Raw genomic sequence first — 23,604 nt, forward strand, 5'->3', positions numbered from 1 at the left:
AATTTGAGGGTTTTGGTTTGTTTTAACAGGAATAAGAAACCGGCAATTCCTCATCTCAGACGTGTGCCTTTGGCAACTGCCTGCTATGAAATGAATTGAGAGTACGAATCTGTGATCTAACTCGGTGAGGAATATGAACCTGCTGGCAGTAACTGACCTTTAAATTATAGCAATTTGACATTAGTGAATTCCAGAATTGTCCTGTCATTTCCATCAAATGCACAGTAATTTGTGGAAGGTGATCTGCTTATCGAGTCCACACACAAGATTAGAAGCTGTTCAGCCAGAGCTGAACACACACTTCTCGGCATCTGCACGCAATGGTGTCTGTCTTGTCGCTTCTTGTGCGTGGTGGTGGAAAGATTGGTGGAAACAGGGCCAACTGAGCAGCAGAATGGTTAAGAAGGAACTGCAGATGCTGGAAAATCGAAGGTAGACAAAAATGCTGGAGAAACTCAGCGGGTGAGGCTGCATCTATGGAGCAAAGGACATAGGCCAAGCAGTTCCTGGTGAGCAACCAGCAGTTCCTGGTGAGGCACAGCTCATGGATCTTTGCCTCACCACCTCCCCCTGGCAGGGCATGGCCCCACCATTTTGCGCTGTCTTTGTGGAGTTCGCACGTTCTCCCAAGAACTGTGTGGTTTTTCTACCAAGGTACGGTGAAAAGCTTTTTTGTTTGGTGCTTTCTATGTAGCGGAAATGCTATTTGTGATTACAACCCGACCGCCCACAGTGTACAGATACAGTGTCATGTGAATAGCGTTAAATGCAAGATCAAGTCCTGTAAGAAATGCTGCCGTTGGAGTCGAGGTTTAAAAGGACGGAGCGAATGAAATGAGTGATCGCAGATCCGCTTCTGGGACCAGCACGCAGAGAATCGCTGATTTACTCCGGCATTTTGTGTTTATCTTCCGTGTAAACCAGCAGTTCCTTCCTCCATGTGCAGACAATCGCTGGGATGGGCATCACCTTGGATTATAATCACTTTCTGGAATCTTCTCAGTCTGCTTGGATGAATCTCATAGAAACATAGAAAACAGGTGCAAATGTAGGCCAATCGGCCCTTCGAGACAGCACCGCCATTCAATATGATCATGGCTGATCATCCAAAATCAGTACCCCGTTCCTACTTTCTCCCCATATCCCTTGATTCGTTAGTCCTAAAAGCTGTATCTAACTCTCTCTTGAAAACATCCAGTGAATTGGCCTCCGCTGTCTTCTGTGGTGGAGAATTCCACAGATTCACAACTCTCTGTATGCAAGGTTTTTCCTTATCTCAGTTCTAAATGGCCTAACCCTTATTCTTAAAATGTGACCCCTAGTTCTAAACTCCCCCAACATCAGGAACATTTTTCCTGCACCTAGCCTGTCCAATCCCTTAAGAATTTTATAAGTTTCTGTAAGATACCCCTTCATCCTTCGAAATTCCAGTGAATAGCAGTGCGTTTTGGGAGTGTGGGATGAGAATGACCTGTGGTGGAGATGTTGGCTTTGTCTGGGACCACTGCTGTTGAGTTGCTTATCTTTCTATTTAATTGAGAAGGTGTTGTGGAGACACTATTTGCAGCACTTGTATTCAGAAGGAGAAACACTAAAGGGCCTGTCCCACTGTACGAGTTCATTCAAGAGCTCTCCCGAGTTAAAAAAAAAAATCAAATCCGTGGTAAGTACGTAGAATGTACGTCGGAGCTCGGGACGTCTCTTAGCGGCTCGTAACGCTAACGGCAGGTACTCGGGAAACGCGGTAAGATCGTGAAGACTTGTGGAGACATGAAAAATGTCCACGAGAGCCTGAGTACCTACGAGCGGCTATTACCGTAATTCTCCGAGTTCGAATCAGGGGAAACTCGGGAGAACTCTTGAATTAGCTCGTACAGTGGGACAGCCCCTTAACAAGGCCTGTGATTGCTTCCTCAAATCAAATTATATCAACTTGGGTGGCACGGTGGCGCAGAGGTAGAGTTGCTGCCTCACAGCTCCAGAGACCCAGGTTCAATCCTGACTACGGGTGCTGTGTGTATGGATTTTGTGCATTCTCCCTGTCACCTGCATGGGTTTTCTCCGGGTGCTCCGGTTTCCTCCCACACTCCAAAGGTAAACAGGTTTGTAGGTTAATTGACATCGATAAAATTGTAAATTGTCCCTAGTGTGTGTAGGGTAGTGTTAGTGTGTGTAGGGTAGTGTTAGTGTGTGGACTCGGTGGGCTGAAGGGCCTGTTTCCGCGCTGTATCTCTAAACTAAACACTAAGATCAGGCACTTCCCAACTATTGCCCTGTCTACTGGCTAAACAATATCAATGCATTTAATTTGATTCAAGGAGGTGGAAGCAATGTCCTCGGCGAACAGAATTAAGTTTGAAGTTACTACATTTTGTGAAACCTTAGAAATGTATTTTAATGTGCAAACATTAAATGTAATTGCTACAGGAGGCTATGGATCAATGCTGCATGTCCTGAGGCTTCCCGAGAGAAATGGGAATCAAAAGTATATTATAAATGAGTCAGCTACAGAATAGCTTGCTTTGCCTGTTATGATAAAAGGAAAGACACTGTTTCATTCATCATCACAAAGATTTTTACCTTCCCTTCCATTCATGAGATAGTTTGGTTTAATGTTCAGATACAGCGTGGAAATGGGCCCTTCGGCCCACCGAGTCTACGCCGACCAGCAATCACCCGCACATTGGCATTATCGCACTAGGGACAATTGCACTACACTGCACACTAACCCTACCCAACACACCAGGGACAATTTACAATTATACTGAGCCAATTAACCTTCAAACCTGCACGTCTTTGGAGGGTGGAAGTAAACCGGAGCACCCGGAGAAAAGCCACGCAGGTAAAAATTCCGTACAGACAGCACCCGTAGTCTGGACCAAACCCGGGTCTCTGGCGCTGTGAGGCAGCAACTCTACTGCTGCGCCATTGCAGGACTGTGTAGTGATAGAATCCAACGGTCTCAGCCAAATGTAATTAATTAATTATCTCCTCCCCTTCTCAGCTCTCCCTCAGCCCTCGGGCTCCTCCTCTTCCTTTCTCCTTTTTTCTCCCTGCCCCCCCCCCACCCACATCAGTCTGAAGAAGGGTTTTGGTCCGAATCATTGCCTATTTCCTTCACTCCATAGATGCTGCTGCACCCGCTGAGTTTCCCTAGCACTTTTGTCTACCTAATGAATTTTGATGTTGGGTCCAGGTGGGATCGCAGGAAGGGGCCAGGAATGTTGATGACAGGAATATTGCCCCCTGCCTCATCTGAGGATATTGCGTTGGCTCAATCTTCTCTTTGCCTGAAATGGATGTCGGACCATCCAATGCTAGTGTTCCAACTGAGAGACTATTTCGAAATCAGTTCCGGAATTCTACTGCATGGGTGGCACAAATAGGGTGGTTAATTCACCGCCGACCCGCATATTAACACTATCCTCCACACACTAGTGACAATTTACATTTATACCAAGCTAATTAACTTACAAACCTGTACGTCTTTGGAGTGTGGGAGGAAACTGAAGCCGGAGAAAACCCACGCAGGTCACAGGGAGAACGTACAAACTCCGTACAGACAGTACCCGTAGTCGGAATCGAACCGGCAGCAACACTACCGCTGCGCAGCCGTGCCGTCCTGCAAAGTATTCGGGGGAATATTTAAAGAATCTCTATTTCCATCCGCCCACGTATCACCCTATTCCATTCTCGGTCAGAGTCTGGTTGGGAAGACTGCAGATTTCCACAGGTACATCTTTAACCAATGCTTGCTTGCCCTGCGAGGATCCAGCAGAACTGTCCTGTCATATTCCGCTTGGGCAGTCTGCACCCCGGCGGCTTGAGCATTGACTTCTCCAATTTCCGGTAGCCCTTGCTGGCTCCTCCCCTTCTCAGCTCTCCCGCAGCCCTCTGGCTCCTCCTCTTCCTTTCTTCTTCCGGCCCCCCCCCCCACCCTGCATCAGTCTGAAGAGCGGTTTCGGCCTGATACCTTGCCTATTTCCTTCACTCCATAGATGCTGCCGCACCCGCTGAGTTTCTCCAGCATTTTTGTCTCACGTCAAATATGAAGTCATTTCAGAAGAAGCCCGTGAGAAATCGGCCATTTAAAAAAAAGAGATTCACTATAATGAATGCACATCTGGAACATCCAGATGGCAGATATTAAATCATGAATATTGCAGACATAAATGCAGAACAGACAGTAGCTCAAGTGACGTAAACTTCAGCCATGTATTTGATGGAGATGAAACAGAGTGTTTACATTATCCATTTGGCAAGTTGGTTCTGTGGACACAATTGGTGTGCATCTGGCAGTAATATTTCAGTTTCACAAATCCTCAGCACACCAGTAGCCATGCATAACCTTACTTGTTTTCTGACATATTTATTGTTTTGTTTATCAATACTAATTGCTGGTTTATTCTGGATGCCAACAAACACACATCAATGACTGCGTGCAGCAGTAAAATACCGAGTCTCTTCTGCAAGGTCTGTGAGATCGCGTAATCCAATGTTTTAAATTAGGCTTTGTTGCCACCTTGTGATTTGGAAGAATGTGCACTGTTTAAATTTTTTTTCAGTTCAGTTTAGTTTATTGTCACATGTACCGAGGTACGGTGAAAAGCCTTTGTTGCGTGCTAACCTGTCCAAACACCTCCGATCAGTCCACCTGAACCTACCTGATCTCTCAGTTGCTATACACTTTAATTCTCCTTCCCATTCCCACACAGACTTTTCTGTCCTCAGTCTCCTCCATTGTCAGAGTGAGGCTAAACGCAAATTGGAGGAACAGCATCTCATATTTCACTTGGGCAGCTTACAGCCCAGTGGTATGAACATTGATTTCTCTCAGGTACACAAAAATGCTGGAGAAACTCAGCGGGTGCAGCAGCATCTATGGAGCGAAGGAAATAGGAAACGTTTCGGGCCGAAACCCTTCTTCAGACTATCTCACTTCAGTTAGCCCCGGCATTCACACTTTGTGCAGGCTCGAAGGGCCGAATGGCCTACTCCTGCACCTAATTTCTATGTTTCTATGTTTCTATTCCCTCTCTCTCCATCCCTCCCCCACTGAAGTTTCTCGTTTTCACCCAACAAACAGATAATAATGGCCTGTTTCGTTTATCATCGTTACTTGTTTGCCTATCTTTCATTCATTGGTCTTTATCTCTCCACATCACCTTCGATATCTCTCGTTTCCCTTATCTCTAACCAGTCTGAAGAAGGGTCTTGACCCGAAACATCACCCATTCCTTCTCTCCAGAGATGCTGCCTGTCTCGCTGAGTTACTCCAGATTTTTGTCTCTATCTTCAGTGGAAAGACAATACCTGATTACATTCACGCCATCTACTGTTTATAGATACATGGTAAGGACTTGTTGGGAAAACTGAGGCGAGTAGGAGGAAGTTTTGTCTGGATGGAAACAGGCCCTTCAGACTAAGGAAGGGTCTCGACCCGAAACGTCATTGAGTTTAAGGAAACATCACCCATTCCCTCTCTCCAGAGATGCTGCCTTTCCCGCTGAGTTACTCCAGGTTTTTGTGTCTATCTTTGGTTTAAACCGGCATCTGCAGTTCCTTCCTAAACTAAACTATTGTTGCCTGTCCACGTCCTCCAGAGATGCTGCTTGACTCGCTGAGTTCCTCTCACACTTTGTGTTCCCATCACCAATTAAATGGGTTTATATAAAATTCAGACTTGCAAGCCCCAAATGTCACATCGTGTAAACCAGAAAAATTCCTTGGCCAAAATTCGATTGGAGCCACTCAAGGGGCTAAAAATTATATTCATGCATCACAGACTGCAACACATTTGCTTCTATCAGTATTGTACAGATGAGGATTTGACTTTTACACAACGAAAAAGTAACTTTATCTCAAGGCCAAAAAAAAAAATTAAGACTCTTGCATCTGCTTCCATGTGGAACGTGAGGTGAATTTCGTTAGTTATCGCACACTGCCACAACATGCAAATTAATCCTTGATGAGGAACGCCCACATAAGATTATTTCTACTTGCAAACTTTACAGGCCGTTGAATCTGTTGAGCTCTGTTCAGATCTGGGCCTACACGATCTTCCTGCTGCCAAAGACTTTAACACGCCCTCCCATTCCCACACTTGGCCTTTCTGTCCTGGGCCTCCTCCACTGTCAGAGTGAGGCCTAATGCAAATTGGAGGAACAGCACCATATATTTTGTTTGTGCAGCTAACAACCCAGTGGTATGAATATTGATTTCTCTAAGCTTTTCACTGTACCTCGGTACACATGACAATAAACTAAACTGAACTAAACTGAAGTCTATCATCGGCCTCCCCAATTACTCCTGCTGAGGAATTAATACTCAGCAGGAGCATTAATTAATCCGGAATCATTAATCTCAGTGATTGCAGCGTTGGTTGAAAAGCTGCAGAGAAAACAAATGAGGAGAAGCCTATTTATTTCATAATTAGTTTCATTTTACCACGTGTTTAATTAATCAGAAAGGGCTCATACTGTTTAAAATCAGCAAAAATTCTTTCAAAGTATTGATTGTACTTCTAAATCATCAAAACTATTCACTGGAGTGGTCGTGTCATAAACGACGAGAAATAAATGCAGTGAAGGAAAACGTACAAAACCCTCATGGATCTGCACAGTGTTGTCACAAAGAGAGAGCTAGATAGGGCTGTTAAAGATAGCGGAGTCAGGGGATATGGGGAGAAGGCAGGAACAGGGTACTGATTGGGGATGATCAGCCGTGATCACATTGAATGGCGGTGCTGGCTCGAAGGGCCGAATGGCCTACTCCTGCACCTATTGTCTATTGTCTGATAATTGCTTCAAAAATAAAATGACTTGAGCACCACTCATTAGGTCATAAGGTCATAAGTGATAGGACCAGACCATTTGGCCCATCAAGCCTAATGTCCCTAGTGTGGGTAGGATAGTGTTAATGTGCGGGGATCGCTGGCCGGCGTGGACCTGGTGTTTCCACGCTGTATCTCTAAAACAAAAACAAAAATACTAAAACATCCTCGTTGAAGAAAATCACAACAAGGGAACATCCTTGCTTTAAGAAGTCTTTATCCTTGAAGGACGTTGGAGACCTGACCTGTGCGTTTTGCAGCCGCCAGCTGCCCGCTAGATAGACTGATGCCACATCTTCACCGCACCAGCTCACAGTAAGCGGGTCATGACTTCTCAAACGATCTCTCCGCAGTAGCCCGTTCACCAAAGCCTTCATCTGCACAGAATCCTGCTGGCACCGATTTCGTATCAAATAAAAATTTCATGGAAGGTTTTTTATTTCCCCAGCAAAAAATAAAAAACAATGTCCCAGTTGGGGAGTTTGGGCGAGACACAAAATTGCACAATATTCACCATTTTCAGCTTGATCAAATGTCCTCCTCAGTTTTTAAGAAGGACCCGCAGATGCTGGAAAATCGAAGGTAGACAAAAGTGCTGGAGAAACTCAGCGGGTGCAGCAGCATCTATGGAGCGAAGGAAATAGGCAACGTTTCGGGACGAAACGTTGCCTATTTCCTTCGCTCCATAGATGCTGCTGCACCTGCTGAGTTTCTCCAGCACTTTTATCTACCTTTGTCCTACACTGAGTTCACACAAAGTCTATGTTAAATCTGGCAGCACTGTTCTGAATGTGTAGGAAGGAACTGCAGATGCTGGTTTACACCAAAGATAAACAATCTTCTTGACTCAATTTACCACCATGAACTATTTACAAAATAGCTGCACATGGTGATGGCCTCAGCACATGTTTGGATGATTATTTTTGTCATGTGTAATAAGAGACAGTAAGAAGATGGCAGCACGGTGGCGCAGTGGTAGAGTTGCTGCCTCACAGCGCCAAAGACCCCCGGGTTCGAACCCGACTACGGCTGCTGTCTGTACGTCCTCCCCGTGACCTGCGTGGGCTTTCTCCGGGAGTTTCGGTTTCCTCCCACGCTCCAAAGACGTGCAGGTTTGTAAGTTAATTGCCTTAGTAAAATTGTAAGTTCTCCTTTGTGTGTGTAGGATAGTGTTGGTGTGCAGAGATCACTGGTCGGCGCGGACTCGGTGGGCCGAAGGTCCCATTGCCGCACAGTATCTCTAACTAAACTTAACTAAACTAAGCTGAAAAGACAGTGATAAACTTGTAAATCATCCATTTATTATTGCAATCGAACTATGTATGAGTACAACAGGTAGTGCAAAAAGGGAAATGGAACAGAGTGCAGAACATAGTGTTACAGCTACAGAGAAAGTGCAGATTAAAAAAGTGCAAGGGGCGCAATGAGGTGGACTGGAAGATTGGGAATACAGCCTGAGGAAATGATAGGGCTGTTCAAGTGTCTGATAACAGCCAGGAAGAAGCTACTCCTGAGTCTGATGGTATGATGTTTTCAATCTTTTGCATCTTCTGTTTGAGGGAAGAGCGGAGAAGAGAGAATGATCAGGGAGTGAGTGGTCCTTGATTATGTTGCCTGATTTCCCAAGGTAGCATGAAGTGTAGATGAAGGTGTTGGGGGAAACTGAAACCTGAAATTGTGAGAGGAATAGATCGGGTAGAAGCACCAAGTCTTTTGGTCAGAGTAGGGGAATGGAGAACCAGAGGACATAGTTTCAAGGTGAGGGGGAACGGTTTAATAGGAACCTGAGGGGTAACTTTTTTAACACAGATTCAACCCACAAATACTAGCTGAGGCAAGTTGTTGTGACTATCCGAAGCTACAGATGAAAACATTTTTTGAGACAAACGACTCTCCCGGTATTTCTCCATCTTTGCTGTGGGCAACTTTTAAAGCCTATGTTAGGAGGCTGTATTATAGCATACCAAGCTTTTCAAAACAAGAAAAATAAGACTGAACAATTGGAATTAGAAAAACAGATAAAACAGTTAGACCTAGAAAACGCGGTTGACCCAACCATTGCAATATAATTTTCTGAGGAGCATAAAGGGCCTGTCCCACTTGCCGTTTTTTTCCGCAACTGCTGGCATCATTGACTGACGTATCAGGTCACCGAAAAATTTGCGCCGTGATGCAGCGTGATGCGGCGGTGATGACATATTGATCAAGTGTTCAATATGATCAATTAATCAATGTTTTTTCAAGTGTCGCTTTTTTTTTGTCTGGATGCTGGATTTTGAAATCTTCAAAATCTTTTGGCAACACTGATATGACGCCAGCAGTCACCAAAACAATCGCCAAGTGGGACAGGCCCTTAACTTCAACAAGCTATCGGTGCAAGCATTTCAAAATAGATATGATTTGTTTTTTTCATACATGAATTAAGCTTAAGGAAGCGGCCACAAATATGTTCAACTTCAAAGCATTGAGTTTTAATTTCTATTGTTATGAAATATTGGCTTGTATAAGATTACTAGAAGATTCTCTCAGTGGCCGTTCAAAGTGAAAATGGAAATGAAATGTGTTCTCCATACACTGGCATGCAAGCCTTCAGATAGCTGCTGGGGGAAAGATTTAATAGGAACCGGCAGGTACACAAAGGGTGGTGGGTGTATGGAACGAGCTGCCAGAGGAGGTTTTATTTTTTTTTAGAGTTTTAGAGATACAGCGCGGAAACAGGCCCTTTAGCCCACCAAGCCCGCACTGACCAGCGATCCCCGCACGTTAACACCATCCTACACACACTGGGGACAATTTACAATTAACACTTATTCCAGCCAATTAACCTACAAAACCCAGCTTTTCCGGTATAGTTTTTTTCTTTATTACCAGAGATGATTAGACTTAGACTTAGACTTAGACTAGATCCTTCATTTGTCATTCAGACCTTTCGGTCTGAACGAAATGTCGTTGCCTGCAGCCATACATGTAATAATAAACAACAAAACACACAATAAACACAAATTAACATCCACCACAGTGAGTTCACCAGGCACCTCCTCACTGTGATGGAGGCAAAAATCTTAGGGTTACTGTCTCTTACCTCCTCTTCTCCCTCTGCGCTGAGGCAATACCCCACCGGGCGATGCTAATCAGTCCCGCGGCTCAGCGAGCTCCGTGAACGGGCCGGTTCAAGCTCCGCGGCCCGGGGTGGTCGAAGCTGCCGCCCTCCAGTCCAGCTCTCTCTCTTTCTCCAAATAGTTTGCCATTGAATGTGTCCGTTCTAATTCATCATCCTGCTCAATCTTTCCTCTTTGGCTGTTCCTAAATGCCATTAGTTGGTCCCCATAGTGTGTTGCCCTGAACACACACTGATCATCACACACTCCTGACGAGTATAGTTTAGAGACACAGTGCGGAAACAGGCCCCTCAGCCAGGTCGGGAATTTTATTACCTAGCAGCAGTCTGAAAAGCAGGTCATGAGACATAGTAGCAGAATTCGGTCACTTCGGCATATCAAGTCTACTCCGCCATCCAGTCATGGCTGATCTATTTTTCCCTCTCTACCCCATTTTCAGCATGTTGAAAAATTTTCTGCAAGTAAAATTTGGTCGGCATGGTTCTTTTGAACTCGTAGTGCAGTGGAGTGAGGTCGCTATGTAGTTACAGGCAGTCGAGGGCAGCCGTAGGCAATCTCCTTCACTGACTGGGCATTTTGGTTGGCTCATTAGAGTTTTCAGGACCAAGGACACGTAGTCGGGATCGAACCCGGGTCTCTGGCACTGCAAGTGCTGCAGGGCAGCAACTCGACCACTGCGTCACCTTGCCACCCGAACAGAATGATAGCATAGAATAGAAATTTTATTTCAGAGCAACGTCAAGACAGTCAGTGCCTCCACCTAAATGACCTTGTTTCAAGACCATGATCTCCCGTAGATGGGAATGGTCTTCAAGTCGTCCGTCCATTTGCGAAGGGAAAGGTTCGAATATGCCTGAAGTTGACTGCTGACATTGAAGATCTTTCCAAAATGTGTTTTCCATCGAAAATGTTCTGTGACTTTACAGGAAATCGAGATTAAATCCCGGTTCACTTTGCTGTTCCATATCTTAAGCCACATGTTAGACCTTGCTGGTGGAGAACATGGATTTGAAGCATTAAAGTGATCAGTGGGGCTTTTGCTAAATGTAGTTCCATAAAAATGACATTGCCTTGGTAAGCTGCCATACATATTTAGACTCTAGAGATACAGCGCACGAAACAGGCCCTGTGCTGCTCCGACCTGCAACCACCCCGCACATTAACCTACACACACTAGGGACAATTTTACATTTATAACCAAGCCAATTAACCTATAAACCTGCACGTCTTTGGCATGTGGGAGGAAACCTGAGCACCTGTAGAAAACCCACACAGGGAGAACGTACAAACTCCGTACAGACAACATCCATAGTCAGGATCGAACCTGGGTCTGTGGCGCTGTGAGGCAGCAACTCTACCGTTGGGCCCAACTAGATGTAGACACAAGGAACTGCAAATGCTGGTTTACCAAATAAGACAAAGTGCTGGAGCAACTCAATGGGTCAGGCAGCATCTCTGGAGGCCATGGGCAGGCGGCGATTGGGGTTTAGACCCCGAAGGAAGATCTGAGGAAGGGTTCGGATACAAAATGTCACCTCTCCATGTCCTCCAGAAATGCGAGATGATTTGTTCAGCCGTGAAACTGGTTGTGGTGAAATGCTCACAGTGCAGCCATATCACACAGCAACAACAGCAGCATGGCATCAATGGAACGATGAGGATCAAATAAGATTAGTTTCGATTAATTTCATTGTCAGGTGTACTGAGGTACAGTGAAAAGCTTTTGTTGCATGCTCACTAATCAGCAGAAATACAATACATGACTCCAATCGAGCTATCCACAGTGCACAGATACATGATAAAGGGAATAACGTGTAGTGCACGATTAAAGATAGTCCGAGGGTCTCCATTGAAACATACATAGAAACATAGAAAATAGGTGCAGGAGTAGGCCATTCGGCCCTTCGAGCCTGCACCGCCATTCAATATGATCATGGCTGATCATCCAACTCAGTATCCTGTACCTGCCTTCTCTACATACCCCCTGATCCCTTTAGCCACAAGGGCCACATCTAACTCCCTCTTAAATATAGCCAATGAACTGGCCTCAACTACCTTCTGTGGCAGAGAATTCCAGAGATGGACAGTAGCTCATCTGAGGTAGACAGTAGCTCAGCACTGCTCTCTAGCTGTGGTAGGATGGTTCAGTTGCCTGATAACAGCTGGGACGAAACTGTCCCTGAATCTGGAGGTGTGCGTTTTCACACTTCTGTACCTATTGCCCGATGGGAGAGGGGAGAAGAGGAAAATGAAGTCACTCAGGAAAGTTTGAAAATTCTACCGGTCACTGAAGGTCATAAACTTCCATCTTTAAAGAGAGTGGAAGAGGAGCCACATCAATTGGATTGCCATTGGGGACTGCCTTGGGCAGCGTTCTATCCACAACAAATCTAATTTAATTTAAACACAAATGTTTCAGTCGGTATCCAGGACAAGAAGATCGCTGCTGTATTTTGTTGCTGTTCCATCTGCAATCTTCAGCTTTTATAGCTCTGGTTGATTCAGCCCAAGGTTAGTGGATAAAGATCAGCTTTCACTGATGGAATGGAGTTGTTTTGATGGTATCAGCTTTGGTGCAAAACAGGGGGGAAAATACACTTACTGGTTTCATTGTTTACCAGCCCATTGATGAGCCTGTGTAGAAGAGAGTTGTTAACTTTTACTATTTATCTGTTAAAGTCTCTGAAGATTTCCCATTGGCAATGTGATACATCAATATCATGGAGCGGTTAGAAACAGTAACACCATCTTTTGAATAATGGGACTATTGTTATAGCCCTGGGTCCAGAAGGCAAAATAAAGTTTTACAAAGAGTTTAACTCCAGACTGCAAGCAGTTTTTGTAAGGTCGTGTTATTATTCCTATTAGAATGAAACATCAAAGCAATACGAAATGTGTCGGAAGGAACTGCAGATGCTGTTTTGAACCGGATAGACACAAAATGCTGGAGTAACTGAGCGAGACAGGCAGCATTTCTGGAGAGAAGGAATAAGTAACGTTTTGGGTCGAGACCCTTCTTCAGACTGGGAATCAAGACCCTTCCTTCCATAGTTATGTTACACTGGAAGGAATCCATGGACAGAAGTCTCAAAATTACCTCTCACTATCCAGTCCTCCTCTGTGCAATACTGTACACTCCTCACATCCTCTTAATGTTGCCCCTTCCCATGCCAATGCTCAATTCTGTGACCAAGTTCTCACTTCATTCACCTAATTTTCCAGATGTTCTAACCATCTGATCTCATCCGTCACCCACCAATTTTCTTTGTTGGTTCTGGGATCATAAATCCCAATGAACTGCGTTCTGGAGATCAGGCAAGTGAAAGATAATGAAGACATTGGATCATGAAGACATTTCTTCAGGAGTTTCATCAGAGTGGATGTGCCCAGGTGTTAGGGTCGCCATCTTGGATTGGTAACTCAGTCATTGGGCGGCACAGTGGCGCAGATGGTAGAGCTGCTCTCTCATCGTGCCAGAGACCCGGGTTCGATCCTGACCTGGGGTACTGTCAGTGTGGAGTTTGCACGTTCTTTCCCGTGACCATGTGCCTTTCCTCCAGATACTCCGGTTTCCTGCCACTTCCCAAAGATGCGCAGGTTTGTAGTTGGCCCAAATGTGTAGGGAGTGGGTGAGAATGTGGGATACCATAGAACTAGTGATTGATAGTCCCTGTGGACTTGGTGGGTGAAGGGCCTATTCCATGCTGTATCTCCAAACCAAACAAAAGTTTCAGACTATGATGAGGAAACTTCACTCACATGCCTGTAACATTTTTGAAAAGATGGCTACTTAATCACTGAGTATGTTGAAGAAGGGATTGCTGGAATTAAATCGTATTAGGAATCAATCAGGGGCAGCACAGTGGTGCAGGTGGAGTTGCTGCCTTACAGCGCCACTGACTTGGGTTGAATCCTGACCACGGGTGCTGTCTGTACGGAGTTTGTACGTTCTCCCCGTGACCGCGTGGGTTTTTCTCGAGCGCTCCGGTTTCCTGCCACACTTCAAAGTCGTGCAGGTTTGTAGGTTAATTAGCTTTGGTAAGTCGTAAAATTTGCCCCTAGTGTGTGTAGGATAGTATGAGTGTACGGGGTGATCGGTAGTCGACGCGGATTCGGTAGGCTGAAGAGCTTGTTTCCGCACTGTGTCTCTAAAGTCCGAAGGAAAGTGTGGAGTTCAGATCAAAGACGATGAGTGTTGAGGTGCTCGTATGAATGTTGATTCAGGCTCAAAGGCTGGATGACTTTGCCCAGAGCCTAGCCACCTTTTGGATTCTAATGCTGTGTAACATACAGAATGAAGCTAGGACTGTTCGACAATACCATAGTGTAACTGAAGGGAGACTGATGTCCTTGCCAGTTACTACAGTGCCATTCAGCTGAACAGATTGAACTTCAATTGAGCACAATGCACGCTGTGAGCTTTTCTTCCATGTTATGGCTCTCCTGTGAAAGTAGACGACCTCCATTTGTGTGAAGATGATATTGAATCAGAGAAAGAAAACTCATGCCATTTCCACAGTGATCACACAACTGCGGTAAATCATTAAACACAAAGCGCTTTCAGAAGGTGCGAAATTTCCAAAGGTGTTGGAGACATGGATTTGTTCTTTTCAATTTCATGACACTTCATTGTAAAGGACAGTTTCTTCCCAGCTGTCATTAGGCAACTGAACCATCCTACCAACAAGCGGAGAACAGTCCTCAACTACTATCTCCCTCATTGGAGACCCTCGGACTATCTTTGATCGAACTTTCCTGGCTTAATGCTGCACTAATCATTATTCCCTTCATCATGTATCTGTACGCTGTGAATGGCTCGATTGTAATCATATATTGTCTTTCCGATGACTGGATAGCATGCAGCAAAAAGCTTTTCACTGTACCTCGGTACACGTGTCTATAAACTGAAACTGATCTCTCCTGATCTAACACCTTTTATCTTGCACTTAAAGGTTATTTCCTTTATCATGTATCTTTATCTGTGGAGGGTATGCCTGAACCCCCAGCGAGACTGCCCCTCACGTAGCGTGTCTCGCAGGAGCTCCTGCTCCAGGAGCCGCTCCAGCGGCTCAGGCGGCTGTCTCTCTCCCTGCGGGTGGAGAAACGTCCCCTCCGACAAGTCGGAAGCCACCATGTATCTGTACATTGTGGATGGCTCGGTGGTAACCATGTCTGCTGACTGCGCGCAACAAAAGATTTCCATCCTAATACTGAAAAACTAATAGCTTATATTTATAACACCCTACTAAATAACGAGGTACCACCGACCGAACCATATAGATACAAATGGGAAAATGAAATAGGTCATCCTATCACGAAAGATATGTGGGACGAAAGTTTACAACAAATACATCAATGTTCATTAAATGCCAGACATACTTTAATACAATTCAAGGTCTTACATAGACTACACTTCTCTAAAATAAAACTAAATAGAATCTTCCCACAAATCTCTCCTATTTGTGATAAATGTCTACATTTAGAGGCTAATTTAACACATACGTTTGCAAACTGTATAAAACTTAAACATTTCTGGACTGATATTTTTGAAATAACTTCAGAAGTTATTAATACAAAACTGGACCCAGACACAAAATTAATAATACTTGGAATATCAGAACAAAGCTTAACACTCACAACAAACCAAAGAAATGTCCTCAATTACAGTATAATAACCGGAAAAAAATTAATATTAAAATTTTGGAAAGGCCCTACAACCCCCACAATTAAAATGTGGATTACGGAAATGCCGGAGACCCTATACTTAGAAAGAATTAGACTTGTCTTAATGGACAAACAAGATCTTTTCCATAAAATTTTGGCTCCATTCATTAACTATCTGAAGGGATAGATTGGCACAGCACGAGGACCCAGCTGAAACTTGAACTCAGGATCAGATGAAAAGCTATACTTTATAACCTACGAACCTATCTCCATTGATGTATTACAGGTAACCCATTCCACCTCCCTTGTTTTTCTGTTGTGTTTTTTTTTGCTTTCTTTTTTATTTGTAACTTTCTACCCTCTCTTTTTCCCTCTTTCTATAAAAAATAAAAACACTAGAAGCAGAAGTAATTGATAATGGAAAATTTTAATAATGTATGACTGATGTATATGAAAAGTTTTTTTACTATAATATGTAACTACATTTTATAATATGTCTACTTCTAATAAATAAATAAATAAATAAATAAAATAAAAAAAGATTTCCACTGTACTTCAGTACACTTGACAATAAACAAAACTGATAAACTAAAGTGAATATTCTGTCCAATTACATTATTTCCTTACCGGTAAAAGAGATGGCTTTAATTAGGCCCATCAAGTCTATGCTGGCAATCTCAGAGCAACCCCTCACTTCATATTTTTTCTCTCTCCATTTCCCACTCCAGTCATCCATCTTCAGCTTCCAGCCTCACTGTCGTCCTGCTTAGTTTCACTGTTTGTATCCACTCCTTGTCACGTTCCCTGTCTCCGTGATGCTGTTATGAAGCATAAGGACAGCAGGGGCACATTAGGGCTGAGTGGCCTGCTTAGGTTCCATCAGCTCAATGCAAGTGCATGCAAGTCGTCTTTGTGGAATAAAACTGCAGACTAAATGTTAACAAGAAACTATAATTGAAAGTGACTCCAACTAAATGGACCATTTTACTTCGGAGTCACGTGAGTGACTACGTGAAGAACCCGCTCAGCGCGCAGGCGCGGCATTACGCCAGCAGTGCAACAGCGGCTGCAGCGGGAGTTAGGCGCTCCAGCTACAGAATGAAACGGACCGTCAGGTGAGTACCCTGAGGTCGGGTTTCTTTTACAGGGGAGCCTTTTTCTGCTTGTGTTTTACAGGCAGAGAAAAAGGCTCTGGAACAAAACTGTCCCCCGTTCGAGGAGGAACGTTTTCCGTCGGGGAGGGGGGCAGCAACAGGCGGTAGGAGCGTTTACCCGGTGTTCCGTAATTCCTCGACACCGTGCCGAGCCCAGCCCGCTAGTACCTGAGCAGCGGGCTGGATGCATAGCCACCCAAAGAGGCATCCGGCAGGTGTTCCCGATTTGGGACGGGACGTCTCTCCACCCGCACGAGGGGAGAGAGAGCCGCCTGAGCCGCTGGAGCGGCTCTCGGAGCAGGTGCCTGCGAGACGCGCTGCTTGAGGGGCGCTCTCGCTACTACAAGGCACAAAAGCTCTAGAAGGAGGCGGTAGGAACAATTACCGGGCGCTCAGCTATCCCCATCACCGCGCCGAGCCCAGTCCCGCTAGTGCCTGAGCTGCGGGCTGGATGCATAGCCATCCGAAGAGGCATCCGGCCGGTGGCTTCCGACTTGTCGGAGGGGACGTTTCTCCACCCGCAGGGAGAGAGACAGCCGCCTGAGCCGCTGGAGCGGCTCCTGGAGCAGGAGCTCCTGCGAGACACGCTACGTGAGGAGCAGTCTCGCTGGGGGTTCAGGCATACCCTCCACAGTGCCTAGGCACTGCCCATCGCTTCCTCCTTAGTGTGGTTAGCTTTGGGGTGACCAGGGGCTGGGCTGGTCATGAAGAGGGGTCACTGGCTGAACAACATCGGGATTATGCTTGAGGTACAGGATCAGGAAGAGCTGCTGGGTGTGGCCGCTATGTGGCTCCTCCACTAGCGAGATGGCTTTTCAGTCTCAACTGATGGCCAGCTTACTACCTGTTCTTTCAAAAATCTCCAAGACAGGTAGTCATGAGGCGTTGGAGTTCATCGCGCTTCCCCTAAATTGCATTTACTCAAAGTGGCCACCATTATTGGAGGGTACATTGAGCATCGCTTTAAAAAAGCCAAAATATCAAAAAATGAATTTGATATCCCTGACGTCGGCTATCATTTTCACATGCTCTTCCAGAGGGTCACGGTAGTATGGCAAAACACCTGACCTACTATTCGCAGTGCTCCGCAACTTCTCAGGAAGTTACAAAACCTGCCCTCAAAGAACGCCGACCTCACAAAAACTGGACGAAGTGTCCAAAATATCGGCGCAAGAGGGCAGGGTCTGGAATGAGCACCACACGTAAACCAGTCAGCAGTACCTCTAACGCGTCCACCAGGAGGGTCCACCTCATGGTACTGGTGAAAGCTCGGGGCCTGCATGCCAAACCCGTAAGCCTTTCAGGCCAAGGCCCAGAGCAGGCCCCATGGAAAATGGGCCACCCCCCAATACCACCACCACGTCAGACAACGTGCAAGACTCGTTGGACCGGCAGGAAACAGAAGAATACCCATAACCATGGAGGTAGGTGGGTCTGGTTCCTACCAACGTATACAAAATAGGGGCTTAATACTAACAGGGGAGATTACACCTGTTTTAAGAAGCACGGGAGTCTATCACAAGTGATCAGTATATACTCAATGGCTTAGTGGATACAAAATACAATTCATACTAGAAAAATTGCCACCAGTTCAACATTTACCCCAGAGGGTATTTTCCCTCTCCGTTAAAGAAACGAGAGGGACAAGCTGTACTGGTGAGACTAATTACAAAGGGTATCATGGGAAACATGAACCCTTGGAATTCGTATCAAATATTCGTCACTAAACCGAAAAAGATGGTGGATGTCGCATCATCATTGACTTAACTTCACTAAATATGGTTGTTAAGTATATACATTTCAAAATGGAAACGGTTGTTACTGCCAAACAACTAATTTCCAAAGGATACTTCATGGCAAGCATTGATCTTAAAGATGTTTACTAATTTAGTACCATTCACAAGGATCATCGCAGATACCTGAAATTTACCTGGATGGGGCAGCTATGGCAATTTAAAGCGTTACCCAATGGGAAAATAGGCAAGACCATGGAATTGACTATGTTAGCTGTATCAGCTACCAAACAGTTATTCGAAACCCTGGGATTGTCTTACATCCAGATAAATCTAGGTTGAAGACATCCACAATCATGGACTACTTGGGCTTCACAATTAATTCAGTCTACGTGACTGTAACTTTGCCAAGAGACAAAACAGTTGAATTGGCACAATCATGCAACAATTAATGGTCCACGTAATCCCAACTATTCGACAAGTAACAGAGTAATTGGGAATATGGTAGCAGCATTTCCGGCTACACAATTCAGACCTTTGCACTGTCAAAACTTACAAAGAGAAAAGGTACAGGCACCAAAACGACATACAGGTCATTATGATCGTGTCATTGAAGTCACCCACTGAAGCAATATCATAACTACAGTGGTCGGCAAAAAATGTTTGGCATAATTTTATGGTTTAAAAGCATATGCACAAATATGCATCACTTGCATGTACGGTCACAAATAGATAATACTACGGTGGCAGCCTACGTTAACCATATGGGCGGCATAAAATCGGTATCATGTGACAAGTTGGTCAACACAATTTGGCAATGGTTTATCGAAAGACATATTTGGCTATCAGTAACTTACCTGCCAGGTAAGCTAAATACAGTGGCAGACACCAGGTCACGTAAATTTAATGACAATGGATGTTAAACCCCAAATAATTTGCAAAGTTATCAAGCAATATGGCACGCCAGATATCGATTCATTTGCATCAAGGCTAAATCACCAGATACCTATGTATGTCGCTTGGGAACCAGACCCTGAGGCAGCAGCGGTAGATGCGTTCGCGCTGGATTGGGGAAATTCTTCTTCTATGCATTTCCTCCCTTCTGCCTCATCAGTTGGGGACTACGCACAATACAAATGAACTCTGCTTCAGGTATTTTGATAGTACCCAACTGGCCTACACAGCCATGGTTCCCAAAACTCCATGACATGGTTGTTGAAACTCCGATGGTATCCCCAGTGACCCAGAGTTATTTACACCCAGTGTCGGACACAAGCCACCCGTGCCATGAAAATCAAACTCCTGGGTTGCAGATTCTGCACAAACCACTTCTGGGACTGGGATTATCAGAACAAACCATTGACACCATGTCAGCATCCCTTCGAACATCCACTGAAAAACAGCACTTGTCCAGCATCAAGAAATGGGAGAAGTACTGCTTGGATAAAGGGACCACCTACTCAACCGCTACAGTTACCAACGTACTGGAATTCCTGGTGAACCTTCACCACGATGAAGGACTCAGCTACAGAGCCATCAACACAGCTAGAATTGCCCTGCCTGTCTATTTAAAACCAGCTCCAGGACAACAGGCAATGGGGTCCCATCTGCTGGTGGTCAAACTAATGAAGGGTATTTACAACTCTAACCCCTAGACCAAGGTACACCCATACATGGGATATCAGTGTGGTCCTGACATACCTCAGGGGATGGCCACCAGCCAGACCCCTTAACCTGGAACAATCTATGCTCAAAACACTCATGTTGATGGCACTTGTATCTGCACAGAGGGTCCAGTCACTACACCTATTGCGACTGGACAACATGATCACAGCTCCAGACCAGATCTGTCGTTATCCAGCGACTGATCAAACAGAGCAGACCAGGAACACCTAATCCAGTCGTGGAATTCCGGGCTTACCCACCAGAACCACGGTTATGTGCCATGACCCACCTACTATCCTACATAGACACAACCAAAATATTCGAGGGAGATGAAAAGCCTTGTGGGTCAGTCATAAAAACCTTATGGTCGGGTGACGAGCCAAACCATTGCGAGATGGCTCAAGCAGGTGCCAAAAACTGCTGGGATAAACACTAACATGTACAAATTTTATTCCGCCAGGGCAGCATCCATGTCGACGGCTAAAAGAATGGACGTGCCTATAGACCACATCCTGGCTACAGCAGGATGGTGGGGGGGGAAAAGACCGTTCAGAAATTTTATAATAAGCCGTTGGCAAAACCTGTTTTATTTGCAGCAAGATTACGGACTGCAAATATTTAATTTAAGCCCAGGGGAGCAATTTAATTCTTTGTTGTTATTGTTTAAAAAATACCATTGTATTTTTCTACAAATAGATTCATTGGTTGATTACGATAACACTTCCTCCCTCAAGAACTTCGGCAGTGAGTGAAATAAAACTGTTACACGGTTTGAAATCACAGAGCTTTAAAGTCTTCACGTAGTCACTCACGTGACTCCGAAGTAAAATAGTAAGATTAAACGAGAACTTACCAGTTTGAAGTTTGATCTGTATTTTATGAGGAGTTACGATGAGGGATTACGTGCCCTCCGCTCCCACCCTCATTATATGGATCAAACTAATAAATTGATGTCTCCTTATCTTTACTATGTTTACTTCAAATAACTGTGTCTATCTGTGATTCCACACCGCTGCTTGGAAGTATGCCGCGCCTGCGCACTGAGCGGGTTCTTCACGTAATCCCTCATCGTAACTCCTCATAAAATACAGATCAAACTTCAAACTGGTAAGTTCTCGTTTAATCTTACTATTTTATGTTTCTCCTTCTCCTCTCCCTTTCTCTCCAAGCTTAAATAATTCCCAGAAGCCGAGACCAAACAGATTCTATTCAGCTCTTTGACCTTCGTTGCTGCCAAAGACAGCCTTAGTCAGACAAGGCAAGGCAGATTGTATGCAGCTTGCGTAAGCACCACAAACTATTGATTAATGATGGTTTATACAAGATATATTTATGCAATGTACGCTGTGGAAGGCTTTCTTACAAAAGTGTGCATTTCCATGGTGAATGTGGGGAAATTACTCGACCTAAGGACAAACACTTTGGAGGTCATTTTAATCGAACCTGCCAGGCATGTTGACAGCAGCAGATCAGGCACCTACTGTATTTTAAGATCTTTCTGACTATGTTTTCCATTCAGTTTAACGGACGATAAAATCAAGCAGAGGACAAAGAGTTCCATTTAGTTTAGTTTAGAGATACGGCGCGGAAACAGGCCCTTCAGCCCAACGAGTCCGCACCGACCAGCCATCCCCGCACATTAACACTATCCTACACACATTAGGGACAAATTACATTTATACCAAGCCAATTCATCCGCAAACCCGCACGTTTTTGGTGTCTGGGAGGAAACCGAAGGTCTCGGAGGAAACACACGTGGTCACAGGGAATAAGTACAAATGCTATTCAGACAGCGCCCGTAGACGGGATCGAACCCAGGACTCTGGCACTTCTTCTTCTTTCGTGTCCATCTTCCATGTTTCAAATGTTGACATCCCTGTCATCGTCCGTCCTGAAAAGGACGCAAGCTTCCGGCGACAATCAGTGGGAGCCGTCACTTGTCGCAATAGATGATGGTGCTAGCAGAATTAGCTCGGGATACTTCCAGTTTACAGCCCCCTGACGTGGACACTTCTGCCGCGGAACCCCTCTGGCGCTGTGAGGCAGCAACTCTACCGCTGAGCCACCGTGACGCCCTTTTGATGTGATTCAATCCATTGCCATCAATTTCCTACGTGGAAATTCAGAGAAAATAACGCCTTTTGGGTCCCGTACGATGATATGATTTTTGCAACTTCACTGATTATACACAGCAACCTCACAGCTACCAAAAATATGGAAAAACAAATATCAAATCAAATTGTACATGTAAAATCGCAACCAGCATTTCATATTCAAAGAATGTCAAGCACATCTTTTTTCTAACTGGTACATGTTGGAGAATCGGATTGCAATTTGAAATTCACTTTTGTGGTTTATACTTTGCTTAAATTAGCTTAATTTAAAATGTTTTAAATAATCTATTCAAAGTGGTTTTATTAGCGGTGCAAGCAACATCAATCACGACAGCACCATAATATAAGCAACATTAACTGTTCCATGCCTAAGTTAAAATAGATGAAGGATGAAACGCAAACTGCTGGAGTAACTCAGTGGGTCAGGCAGCATCTGTGAAAAGAAATGAATCGTAGAAGGTCGACAAAAGTGCTGGAGAAACTCAGCGGGTGCAGCAGCATCTATGGAGTGAAGGAAATAGGCGACGTTTTGGGCTGAAACCTAGTTGATATTGGACTTCAGTTTAGTTTCCTGTCACGTTTATCGAGAGCAATCTGGCGGACAGGCTGGGGGGCCGCTGAGAGCTAAGAGGGACCCGGTTGGCAGCGTCTGGTCACGTGCTGCAACAGGCCTGGTTCGCCGCTGCGAGAAGATAAGACTGGACAAAGAACTTTTGAAACTTTGTCAACCTCAGAAACGTGGCGACTCGTTGTCGCCTGCCTAGGCGAAGTCTGCAGTTTGATTTCACCAGATTGTGTACAAAAACGAAGAATTTCGCTGTACCTAGGTGAAGGTGCAAATAAAGTATCTCTGAAATGAATTGAATTGTCTTTGGAATATGGGAGGATGCTCGGAGCACCCGGAGGAAACTCACTCAGTCACTGGGAGAATGTGCAAACACCACACAGACAGAAGAGGTCAGGATCTACCCAGGTCTCTGGTGCTGTGAGGCAACAGCTCTATCAGCTGTGTAGTCCATCACAGCTGTCCCAGAGGAGAACTTGATGTCACCTGGATTCAATGACCCATCCCTCAGCGTGAGGCAACCATGTTCTACAATTCCACTTATTCATTAAATTGCGGCTCGCGACTTTTAAAAGTAATAAGACAATAGACAATAGGTGCAGGAGTAGGCCATTCGGCCCTTCGAGCCAGCACCGCCATTCAATGTGATCATGGCCGATCATCCACAATCAGTACTTCATTCCTGCCTTCTCCCCATACCCCTTGACTCCGCTATCTTTAGGAGTTCTATCGAAAGGGCCTGTCCCACTTGGCCGTCA

General features: G+C 45.0%; 1 protein-coding gene across 7 annotated transcripts in view; it reads left to right on the forward strand.

Moving 5' to 3' along the window:
• Positions 1–23,604, forward strand: part of astn2 (astrotactin 2) — an 823,694-nt gene that overhangs the window by 234,183 nt on the left and 565,907 nt on the right. The window lies entirely within an intron of this gene.

Source organism: Amblyraja radiata, chromosome 32 (assembly GCF_010909765.2).
Source record: "Amblyraja radiata isolate CabotCenter1 chromosome 32, sAmbRad1.1.pri, whole genome shotgun sequence".
Classification (NCBI taxonomy): Eukaryota; Metazoa; Chordata; class Chondrichthyes; order Rajiformes; family Rajidae; genus Amblyraja; species Amblyraja radiata.